Raw genomic sequence first — 11,721 nt, 5'->3', positions numbered from 1 at the left:
ATTAAATTGTTTTTGATTTACATTTTTTCAATATATCTAACAAATATTTGTTAATATTAATAACTCAAATTTAAAGCAAATGTTAATCTTCAAATTTGTATTAAAGTTATAGATTACTTGATGAATATTCTAATAGATTTTATATTAATATTTTTCTTCTTTAATTTACATAATCATTCCTGAGTTTCACTTAAACGACAGATTGAATATCTGTAATTCGGCAGGTCGATATTGAAATTGGGTAGGTTTTAATAAAGCCCTTTGCTCCGTTCCTTCAATTTGGTTTTGGTATAAATGCAGATGAGAAAGGGTCGAGAATTAAAAATTCACCTTTCGCATATCGATCTGAAGACAAGGTTAATTTTATTTGGGATATTCCCTGAAGGTATTTGCTCATGAAGGCGGAAGAGGTGCGCAAAAAAACATAGGGAGAGGAGAGATGGAGCCGTGGGCCCTTTAATTAGAACCCTGTTTGGGTAAATTCTCAAGGAATTCCGTAAATAGAATGGTGAGCTGGAATAATGAAGAAAATCGCGTTTAGCGAAGACAACATAAAAGAGAAAACGAGAAAAAGAGAGATAGGTTTATATATATATCTACAGACACAAAAAAAAACGCAGGGCCGTTTTGTTTATCGGACTGTATTTGTTTTTAGGTGGAAATGAAGAGGAGGCGGCAGCAGCCGGGGACACGCGGGGAGGAGGACTTCGTTCCCGGGTTCTATTTAGATGTTTCAGCTGGCTAACCAGGAGTTAACCGGCGGTGGCTTACATCATCTACCTGCAGTAGACACCGGCGACTCCTCGTGCAAGCACAGACTCATCTCCGTGAGCTGCGCCCGTTCGCGGGAAAAGCCTCCAAGATACCGGCTTTCAGTGATTCCGTTTTTTACCAACCCATTATGTGAGTCTCATTCTCTCTGTCTCTCTATCTCTTTGTTTCTCTTTCTCCATCAGTGCCCCCCTTGAGCACCATTTGTAGTTATATAATTAGCGTTTAAGACGGATGGATACTAGCTGCTAAATGAGTAACAATATTTATAGACGCAGGCATACCAGAAACTCCAACATCGCTTACTCACATCAGGTTACACCGACAAAAAAAAAACGCTGCATCTCCACACTTCATTTCACTTAAACATTGCCATTTTCCTCACTTGATAACTTATTGAAAACTGCAAAATAACAAACTTTAATAGAACTAAATTTGTAATGTTGCACATTCAATTTTTGAATCTAAAAGAATATTATATAAAAGAAAAATATAAAACGCATCACGATTCTAAATTACTCTATACAATAAAAAGCGTACATTTCGTTAGAAAAAAATACTATAGTTAATTAGCATTTTTTAATTTCGTTTAATTAATGAGAAGAAAAAAATACCAATGAGTGTATTTGATTGTGTATTTTATAGAAAACTATATTCACTTTGATAAAATAAAAAGTATTGAAGTTTCGTGAAAAATATATAAAAGACAAATAAGATACTTCCAATCATAAGTTTGATAAATTGAATTGCTGATTTTTTAATATAATATTCAATTATATTTTAAAATCTTCTAATATTCAATTATCGAATATTATTTTATTGGTAATAATAATGAAATTATTAAATATATTTAAAAAGAAATTCATATTTTTTGTTCTAAATTAATGTATTTTGATTTGTTTGCTGAAAATAATTAGGAAATACCAAAAATTCCAAATATGGAAATATTTTTATGTATTTGCACAAACTCCTAATAAATCCCAAGACAATTAACACCAATTAATGCATTAGAATTGTTATGAATCATTTTTGGGTTTTACGTTTTTCACCGGCAATATTAATGATTTCCAACCCTTTTTTTGTACGTTTCCGTTTCCGCATTTTTTTCATTATTATCTTCGTTTTTGATAAGTATGTATGTGTATTTTTTAAATAACGTCCAAGATTGATTCGTTATTTTGGCAGATATGGCCACGAAAAATCTCACCCCCGACGCGAAAATAAATAAAGGCAATAAAGCAGATTAATGTCCGTCTGTTGGGCTGTCCATTTATCTAACGACCCGACGCCCTTCGGAGGCTACAGCCTCCGAACGAGATTGCAGGTATTTTCTGGACCCATCAACTTGGAACACTTTAAAATAAACGCCCATCTTCAACCCCAAAAACAAACATAAACTATGTAAGAAACAACAAAACACAACAAGAATACGATGAAACAAAATGTACTTTAGAATTATGATATTCTCACTAGTTCTTCATTATTTGTTTCAATAATAAGAAAGAATAAAAACAATTTACTGTTTCAAACGGCTATTGACCATTAATATTTTCATGACAAAAATATCATCCGTTTCTACAAAAATTCAACTTTTGGTCTGTACCAGGATTTCCCGGGAAATCCTGGCTGATCTTTATAATCTAAACTCCGGGATTTACCAGTTGGTAAACAAACTAACAAACTTAGAAACGGAATATTAACAATGAAATTGACATAAGACATAATTGAATATATGGTGTATCAATTATTGGTTACAATCGCGTTCAATGTCAATTAAATTGCAGTACTTCTAAGTACAATTAGTAGTTGGTACAAAGATAATTGCATATCAGGTGCATATTGGTTATAATCGCGTTTGATGAAAGTAAAATTGCAATGCTTATAAGTATATTTAGTTTATTTGGTACTACTAATAAACATACAACATATTATATATATAGACTAGAAGCAACATCGATATGATGCGTCCACATCACATGTAATAAGTAAATAAGAACATGTTTTTTTATACTTCAAGCGTACTTGATATTATAAATATTTTCAGTTTACTTATTTGACGTGGTGTGTCTGCACCCTAATAATATTTATATCTTTTTTTAAAGTCAATCAATTTTTTAACTTTTCAATTAATTTTACATTAACTTTCTACTAACCTATAAAATAATAAATTTTAAAGTTTTAAGCAAATTCTTACAAATTAAAAAAAAAACTTAGAATAAATGAATGCATTAGAAAGAACTATATATTTTTTAAACATGCTTTTTCCCTATTTTTCGTGATGTTGCCCTTCAGCTCATGCCGAATTGGAATTGCGTTTCCAATCGGGCTTTATAAATGGATTGGCATGAATTATGAATCGAAATCAATTATTTGTCCGAACGGAACGAAACGTGAAAATGTACTGGGTAAAAATAAAACTAGGGAATATCTAGTTAGTAAAACGTCCAGTAAATAAATTATTTCAACACAAAATCCAATTCAATTTCGATTGGATATGTATGTATATGTATGCGAAGAGTACTACTGTAGCAGCATTTATGTCTGCTATTAATTCGTAAATCGAATTACTATAAATCAATTATGTAAAATGGAATTCGAGTCGTTGTGTCGCTCGAAATATTAAAAATGATGTGCAATAAATCCAAGTCGACTATTAATCGTGATTTATTTGATTAATGTATTTTCATTTGTATACGTTAGTGTTTCTTTTTTGGACGTATTTTAAAGAAGTTTCATATTATTTCGATTTTAAAAATAGAATAAAAACACGATATACGGATAAAAGTCGACTATTAATCACGATTTATTTGACTAATGTAATTTTATATGAAAATGTTAGTTTTTAACAAGTTTTAAAGAAGTTTCCAATCATTTCAATTTTAATAAGACAATAAAATATGATATATTTAGATTAATTGAAATATATCGAATAATTCAACTAGTAAATAACAAATTTGTAAACGATAGTTTTTAAAGTGTTTTAAAGAAATTCAGTATAATTTTAAATATATTTTTGAAGTAAAGTGATTATATAATTTGCAAAATTATTTCATTTTTTGTATATTTCATAAGATTTTTTTTTATAAATACCGCACTGTTTGAATCCGGACTAATCGAGAAAAACTTTTTCAGAGTTAGATCCTTTTTAAATCATAAATCTGGTTGTTAACTATCAAAATTTTCGAACAATTGAAAACTGTTATATCGACGCTTCGTTATTAGAGATAACGTTAACTGATGTAAGAACTTATGTAAGACGTGCATATATATTTTCTATATAAAAACACTTAAAAAAGTGATAATAATGTTAAAATATGGCCCAATATTAAGATAAGAGGTAGTAAATATTATTAATTATCAAGTTTCTACCTATTTGTCTTTAATATAAGAGACATTAACAAAAATAGGTGATTCATAGATGTGTTTTAATTCCTGAAATATATCCCAAAATCAATATAGATAACAAATATGATATATTTTAAATTAATCGAATTAAAGCGACAAATTATATTTAAACAAAAAATCAGTAAATAAATTGGTTGTAGCAATGAATGTTTCGTATCTATTATCTGAAATAAATCAAGAAATGCGGTGATGTTTCGAAATGGGAAAAGACAGAACGTTGATGAAATTTGTCTAAACCAGGAACGACCGACTCGGATAAAACACATATATAGATATATATAATCTGGTGGTCTTGAAGGACACTAATGGAAGTTTTTATGGAGGGAATAAACCAAGTCGGAATCACGTTGTGGATGAGGGGAAAAAGCAAATTCGTGTTGCGACATAATTGCATGTTTATAAGTGGCACGAAAAGCCGATTTCGTTTCAGAAGAAAACATACGAAACGATCAAAAATTGCAAAAGATTATTTTTTTGCTAAACATACGTTAAATAACAAGAAATAAAAACATTAAAAAAAAGACGTTGCAAATAAAGCGACGAGGTTTACGACATTGTCACGGTATGTTGACAGGTGATTTAAGTGAGTTAAGTAACAATTGGCGAAAACCATCCTGGCACTTGGCCACGAAAAAATGGAGGTTGGGCCAATGCGAAACACTTATAAAAATTAAACAAAATCGAGCCTGAAATTACAAAGAAATAAATAAACAAAATAAAGTGGTGCCCCACGTTGGTAGCCGGTTTTAGTTTTGAACCACTTTGCAAACACCTCTCGACTGTTTATTTAATCTTGTATGATCCGTTTGTCAGGTTTTCTTTTACTCTTAAGCCGGATTACGTGCACGAAGAACATTTGCATTAACTTGCGAGCGTTTGAAACGTGTGTTTGTACGTTCGGACTTATGCAAACATAACAACATACTACTCCGTGCGATGCTATGAACACATTCCGCATTAAAACTGGACTAATACATACACACACCAGACACATTTATAAATTCAGGATATAAAAAAAAAGGAAACGTGCATTTTGCAAACATGAATTAACGAACGAGCACTTAACCCGTATAAGCCATAAACACACATGGAGATATACGATTTGCAGAGGAATTGAAACTCGGCTTGCAGTTACAAAAATAAAAGAAACGAGAGAAAGAAAGAAAAAGGGATTTTATTTTTATTTTATTTTCTGTGTTTGTACGTTCGTATTTAACGGGAAAACATTTAATTTCCTTGGCCGTAACTCTAATTGCCCGGCATCGGGGGTTTTAATTGCTTATTTTCCGGAATGCTTTTCATGCGAGCGAAACAAAGAGCGAGAATGGAGACCCATAAATATGATAATATCCCGTTGCATATTTTCTAGGTGATATATTTATCGGTCGCAAATATTGTTACGCAATATTTTATCCTCGAGCAATATAATATTTCGACGAAGTCCTATATTTTAAAGTTTAACAATTAAGAATCAAATAGTTAATGTCAGCTTTTATTGATAACATATAGTAAGACCTCGTTTATCGCTTTAGATTCATTCCTAAAGACAGTAAACAAAACAGCATAATAGGAGGTCATTTTAACACATAGCAAATAGGGAAACACGCGGTCAAAAATAAACAAATTTTACTTTAATTTTTAAGTTGTACTTATAGTAATTTGCATTATTATATATGTTTTATATAACACAAACATTTGCACACAGAAATATTAAGTTTATTTTTGATTTTTTATCTGGAGTCATTTGTCGCTTTCTTTTTCTTTCATTAAGCAAATGTTGGTAGCAGGCGATTGCACCCAAAATTCCTCTTTTTACTTTTGCACTCCTTTCAAAATTTGGATCATTCGCTACAATATTATCAACGATTTATATTATAAATGTTTTCTAAGAAAATCAGAATAAGTATTTTCATTCTTCATTTCCCTATTCTGCTAGTTCTTGAAGGTCATCGTTGCTGAGACCCTCACCATAAAACTGCAGTAACTCCTGAATATCCTGCTGATCTACATTTCAAACAAGCATACATTATGTGGAAGGACAGCGCTTCGTGTTTGGGAATAATCTTATTATATACGAATAATTTGAAGTCAAGTGAAATTTTGAGATTTTTAAGGTTTACAGTAAACCGCTTGTAACAAATCAGCATTAATCGAGGTAGCGCTAAACGAGGTCTTACTGTATTCAGTTTTATTATAAATACATTAATTATTTATTATAAACTTTATATATTTGTTTTTTATTTTCAATTTTTAACCAATTTAAAATAATTCTTTATAAAATTCAATAAAATTCATCATATTCAGATTTATTCGCAAATTAAAAACACATGCCTTATTTATGTCTGATCCTTTTATTAAAAATGCTAAGATGTTGATATGATTACAATTTTGAAATATTTATAGTAAATTCATCTGAGATGTAATAAAACCATGAAATTCTATGATTTATTGCTTTACTTATTCTTAAATTAAGTTGTTCATGTTTTCCATAATAAAAACATTCATTAATGTAAGTTTAACTCAAATTCGCCTTATCATATAGATATAGAGCCTAGGGCTAGGCTATTTTGTTGTTAAGTTGCTTTTTATTGTAATTCCTTGAGAAATTTACTAAATCTATTATTTATTGCTGAATGTTCAAAAATCAAAACTGAAATAATTAGTGACATCAGTAACAAATGTTACAAAAAAAATGTCGCAAATTTAAATCTGACGCTTTTACTAAGACACCCTATATAACTCCAAACTGTCTCAAAATGTTTAATATTCATAAATGATATGAATATGTGTATACAATATATTATGAAGATTAGTATTTGTTCGCTTATATTTAGTAACACCCTTTATAATTAATAAAACATTTGAATTACTAAAGGCGTAATTAAACCGCAACCTTGTGGAACCATAAGGAAATGTTGTAGCAAAATGTTATATTTATTAATGAATTAGTGTAAATGAGTAGTGAAGGTCATGTGTACCATGTGTTTCTGGCGTTTGCGCCTAATCCCAAAACACACATCTGGTAGGTTTTAGAAAGATCACATAGTGGGTCTAATGCTTTATAAAACAAATTACTTTCAAGTAATTATCTATTTAAAAACCATATGAATCATTAAAAGTTATTTTTAAATGACTTGTTTTTATAAAAGTACATTCGAATTGATCGAAAACTATAACTATTTTCTTTATATAAACATGAGGCAATTTGTTTTTTATGAAATTATACTTTCAAGTAACTTATACAGTCAAAAAAGAAATAGTTGTATATAATTAATTTGTTGTCAAATATAATATAACCGAAACCTAATCCATTCCGAGAACATAAGATACTTAATTGACTTATGACTTATAGAAAAACGTAGAAAAACAATTTTTCTGCAACTCCCAACTATTTTTATATTCTATTTAATATACTTAATTAATTATTGCTTTATAAAATTCCTGGTTATTTCTTATTTATTTTATTATAAAAATACATTTAAATTATAATAATAATCATTTAATTATTGATTAGTTACTTCAATTTTAAATAGTTAAAGTCCATTAACATTTTGCATCTATCATCCAGAATGCAATTGCTTGTAAAATAAGTATAACACAATTTGAATCGGGATTTCCTAAACTGTGCGTCGCGGTTGAGCTACAGGAGAGCCTCGAAAATTGAATAAAAACTACTATTAGCATAAAGTTCGCCCTAAGATACACCAATGTTTTGACTCCTAGAAAAATTCTGATATAGACGCCCTTACCGCAAACCGAAAAAGTTTGGAAACACTTGATTTATATGATAAGAAAATGCAATAAGTAATTTTATGAGATTTAAGGTTGTTTATTTACACATTTACGATGTATTATTAAGTATTTTTACATTACCTAAAGGCTAAACATTTGTAATTTATATTTCGTTTCCCGCGCGACCCAGCTTATTTGTTTGTGGTTGAACTATAAAAATGTAATGCAATCCAATTAGAGGTCGCGACCCATATTTTGAGAAACACTGTTTTAAAGTATTGGTACTAATTAAATTTAGTGTATTTATGATGTTTCGACGAATGTAATATGCATATATTTAACTAATTACCCTTTAATCTTGAATTGTTAACTAACTTGTATTAACAAGCATACATTTTATAACAAATACGGGGAATACTATTACTTGAAAGAAAAGCTATATTATGAGTAGCTTTGGTATTTTGTAGTTTAATGTAGCGCAACTAATTAAGGAGTATGTACGCCTGGGGCAGGAAGAGCCCGGAGACGCGATATGTTTATACGCTAATTCCCTTTGATGTTATCCCAAAGAACAAACAAACGGCAACGCGAATACGAGTTTTCTTTATTCCCATTCTTATTTTATACAAATATATATTTTTTTGTTTGTTTGTGTCGTGTGTAAATAATTGAAAATGTTGCAGAGCCACAACGAAGAGTTGAAAGATCTGGGATCGGTGAAAGAGGAGAAAGGCCCGCGGGGCCTCGGATGAACGACCGTCCCACCAGAAGCAAGAAAAGCAAGAACAGGTAATTTCCTCCTTTATAATTCACCGTCGTAATCCAAGCACTCGTTGGCAGCCGCCCCCGCGCGCCGCCGAACCCCAGCCAAACCCCCCCTCTAGGGCCCCTCGCGTAAGGCGGCAGACCTGATAAATTATTCGTGGACTCAATTTTAATTAATAAAAGCATCAACTATTAAAATGCCATTCCTGGAAAGTAACAACCCCCGCCCGCCCCCGCTCCAAACTCCCTTTATCCAATATTCAGATTGTATCCCTGAATCAAGAGCTATATCAATTTCAATAACTGCGCCAGTTATCGCCTCCCCTCGACAACTTTTTAATTGCCCAATTTCGTATTTAACGCCGCCATTCGCAATTTAATACTGAACTATTTATTTCCGGCCATAATAATAACGACTCTTACGGTTTTATTCATACGATGCACGTTGCTAAAATAAAATCATGGTGCAAAAATTGATAACTGTATTGCGCGGGATTTTCGAAAACGTGTTTAATAATACCGATTTATTCATGTGGCGTACAATAAACAAAAACCACAAAATTGAAAACAGTAATACGCAGGATTTTTGAAAATACGTTTAATGATAATGACTCTTTGGGTTTTATTTATGAAATATGCATACCCAAAAAAAAAATTAAATCTGAAATTAACGGAATTTTTCAAAATTACGACTATCTCGGTTTTATTTTTGAGATGCACAACAATTTCGAAACTGAAATGCGCGGGATTTTTAAAAACAAAGTACAATGTACTTCGCAATAATATATAATAAAATTGAAAATCGCGGTATTTTTAAAGTCGAACTTAATAACAGCACAACAAATTTGCGAACTACAATTTTGGTTTTATTTGGTACAATAAATATCAAACAATTGAAAAGATAATTCAAAACTGAAATGAGCGGGATTTCTAAAAATACCTATAATAATAGAAATGATTCTTTCGGATTTGTTCGTGCTATAGATGGAACAAAAATCGAAGCCTAAAATTGAAAATTGAATTAAGTGGGATTTTTGAAAATGCTAATAATAATAACGATTCTTTCGGGCGGGCACATTTGTACACATAGAACAATAAGAGAAGCAAATAATTAAAAGGAAAAATTAAGCGGGATTTTTTTGCTAATAAATGCTCATAATAATAACGAGGTAATGTATATCATTAAAAAAAAGAATAAAATTCATAACAGAAATGATTTTTTTTGAAAACTTTTAATAATAACGACCCATAAGAATTAATTTATGTGGCGCACAACATAAAACAATTACAAAATTGAAAACTTAAATGCGCGGGATTTTTAAAACTGTGAATAATAATAACTATTATTTGGCTGTTTAAAGTTTTCATGCGCAGTAAAACTTTTCACACAATTTAATGCGAAAAAAAAAAAATAAGTACAAATTAGAAAATAGGAATGCGCGGGATTTTTGAAAACGCGCCGGCAATAAATTTCTGATATTGTGTGCTTTCGGAATTAACGACGACCTAAAAGAAAATTATTATTTTGTATACTGCTGTGAAATATATGGTGTAAAGGAAGGCGCGTGTCTGAAGGATATTAAGGAGGATTTCGTTTTCGGCGGTTTCACAAACGGATATTTACTTACCTTGTTTATCGCCCTCTGAAACATATTTTCCTCCAGATTCCATCAATTCCATTAAATCAACGAAAATTCTGCTATACTTTACTTTCTAAAGTACTTTGTTATTATTATCAACAATAAAGTTTTAAAACATTTAATCAAGAAAACGCATTACTTTTTAAACTACAATAAACATTTATAACTTCGAAATTGACAAACTCAGTAATTACAATCCTACAATGTACATTAAATATTCAATCAATGCATGAGGAAAATGCAACATTCAATATTAGAAACAAATTATTTCATTAACATTTTAATTAATTACAATTGTTACAAGTGTTTATTTAATTAATTTATTTCAAATTTTGAAAATCCGAATTATATTAGAATTTAAACAGATTGTACATAAATCAAAACAAAAAAAAAATAATTAAAAAATACTTTCGTTAAGGCTTTAATCTACTTCACGAAATAACATCAATCCACGATTAACGATTAAATTATATTCATCAAAGAAAGTAATTTAAGACTTAAGAAAATGCAAGTCAATTAAGCATAATTTAATACGAAAATAAACGAAATTTTGGATTAAGCATATTTGAAGCAGTTAAATTTAAATTATATTGGGACAAAGTAATTCACTTTCGTACAAAAAATATACAGCATTAATCCGTATAGTATTGCTAGTTGAAACCGCACTAATCGAAGAATCAAATATATACATATATAAATACCACAACAAAAGGCTAAAAGAAACAGTTATTCTTATCCATGTTTGCATATTTTTTAGAATTCTAAATATAAAATTCTATAGTAAATCAATGAATATTCCAATAATTAAACTATCAGAAAATGCGATGGAAGTGATTTCGATTCGTCGCATACAAAAATCTGTTAAAAGACGGATTTGCATGTCGTTAATTTGCGATTTAAAGCTCGTAGCGAGAAGAATTTACATTTTAATCAGCTTTCGCAACTGAATTGTTAAGTATTGATCATTGTAGTAGTTTACTCTAGCAAGACTTTCGTATTCACATTCTTTTGATAAAAGAGGAATTACTCAGAATAATACAAGTAGTTTAATGAGATGCCGTGTACCTTCTTCAATATCTAAGTAATTGCGACATCAAAGGCAACAGTTTACGTAAAGAAATGGGGATTTTATATTTAAAACGGGATCCAAATTTCAATCTACATATTATTATTTTTAAGAAGAAACATTAATAAAATATGTATATGTAAATATAAATCTACATGTTCAAAATCTACATTATAAAATAATTTATTGAAAAAATGAATGCATTTTTATTTCTAATTTAATAAATTAAATATGTATTTTTGTTTTATATTAAATTTCATTTTCATAATTTAATTTTGTCCATTTAGTTCAATAGGTAAAAAAAACAGATCAAATTATTCCATAATTACTAAATAAAAAATT

General features: G+C 29.7%; 1 protein-coding gene across 1 annotated transcript in view; it reads left to right on the top strand.

Moving 5' to 3' along the window:
* Positions 1-738: 738 nt before the first annotated feature.
* Positions 739-11,721, top strand: part of LOC108568315 (RING finger protein nhl-1) — a 28,480-nt gene continuing 17,497 nt past the window's right edge. Inside the window, exons 1-2 of the mRNA XM_017929315.1 lie at positions 739-903; positions 8,592-8,697. The gene's annotated coding sequence lies outside the window, so the exon portion shown is untranslated. The remainder of the gene's footprint in view (positions 904-8,591; positions 8,698-11,721) is intronic.

Source organism: Nicrophorus vespilloides, unplaced genomic scaffold, assembly GCF_001412225.1.
Source record: "Nicrophorus vespilloides isolate i.1.1-1 unplaced genomic scaffold, Nicve_v1.0, whole genome shotgun sequence".
In the NCBI taxonomy this organism is placed as follows: domain Eukaryota; kingdom Metazoa; phylum Arthropoda; class Insecta; order Coleoptera; family Silphidae; genus Nicrophorus; species Nicrophorus vespilloides.
The sequence above is the reverse complement of the archived record's forward strand: the minus strand, read 5'-3'. Positions and strand labels throughout refer to the sequence as shown.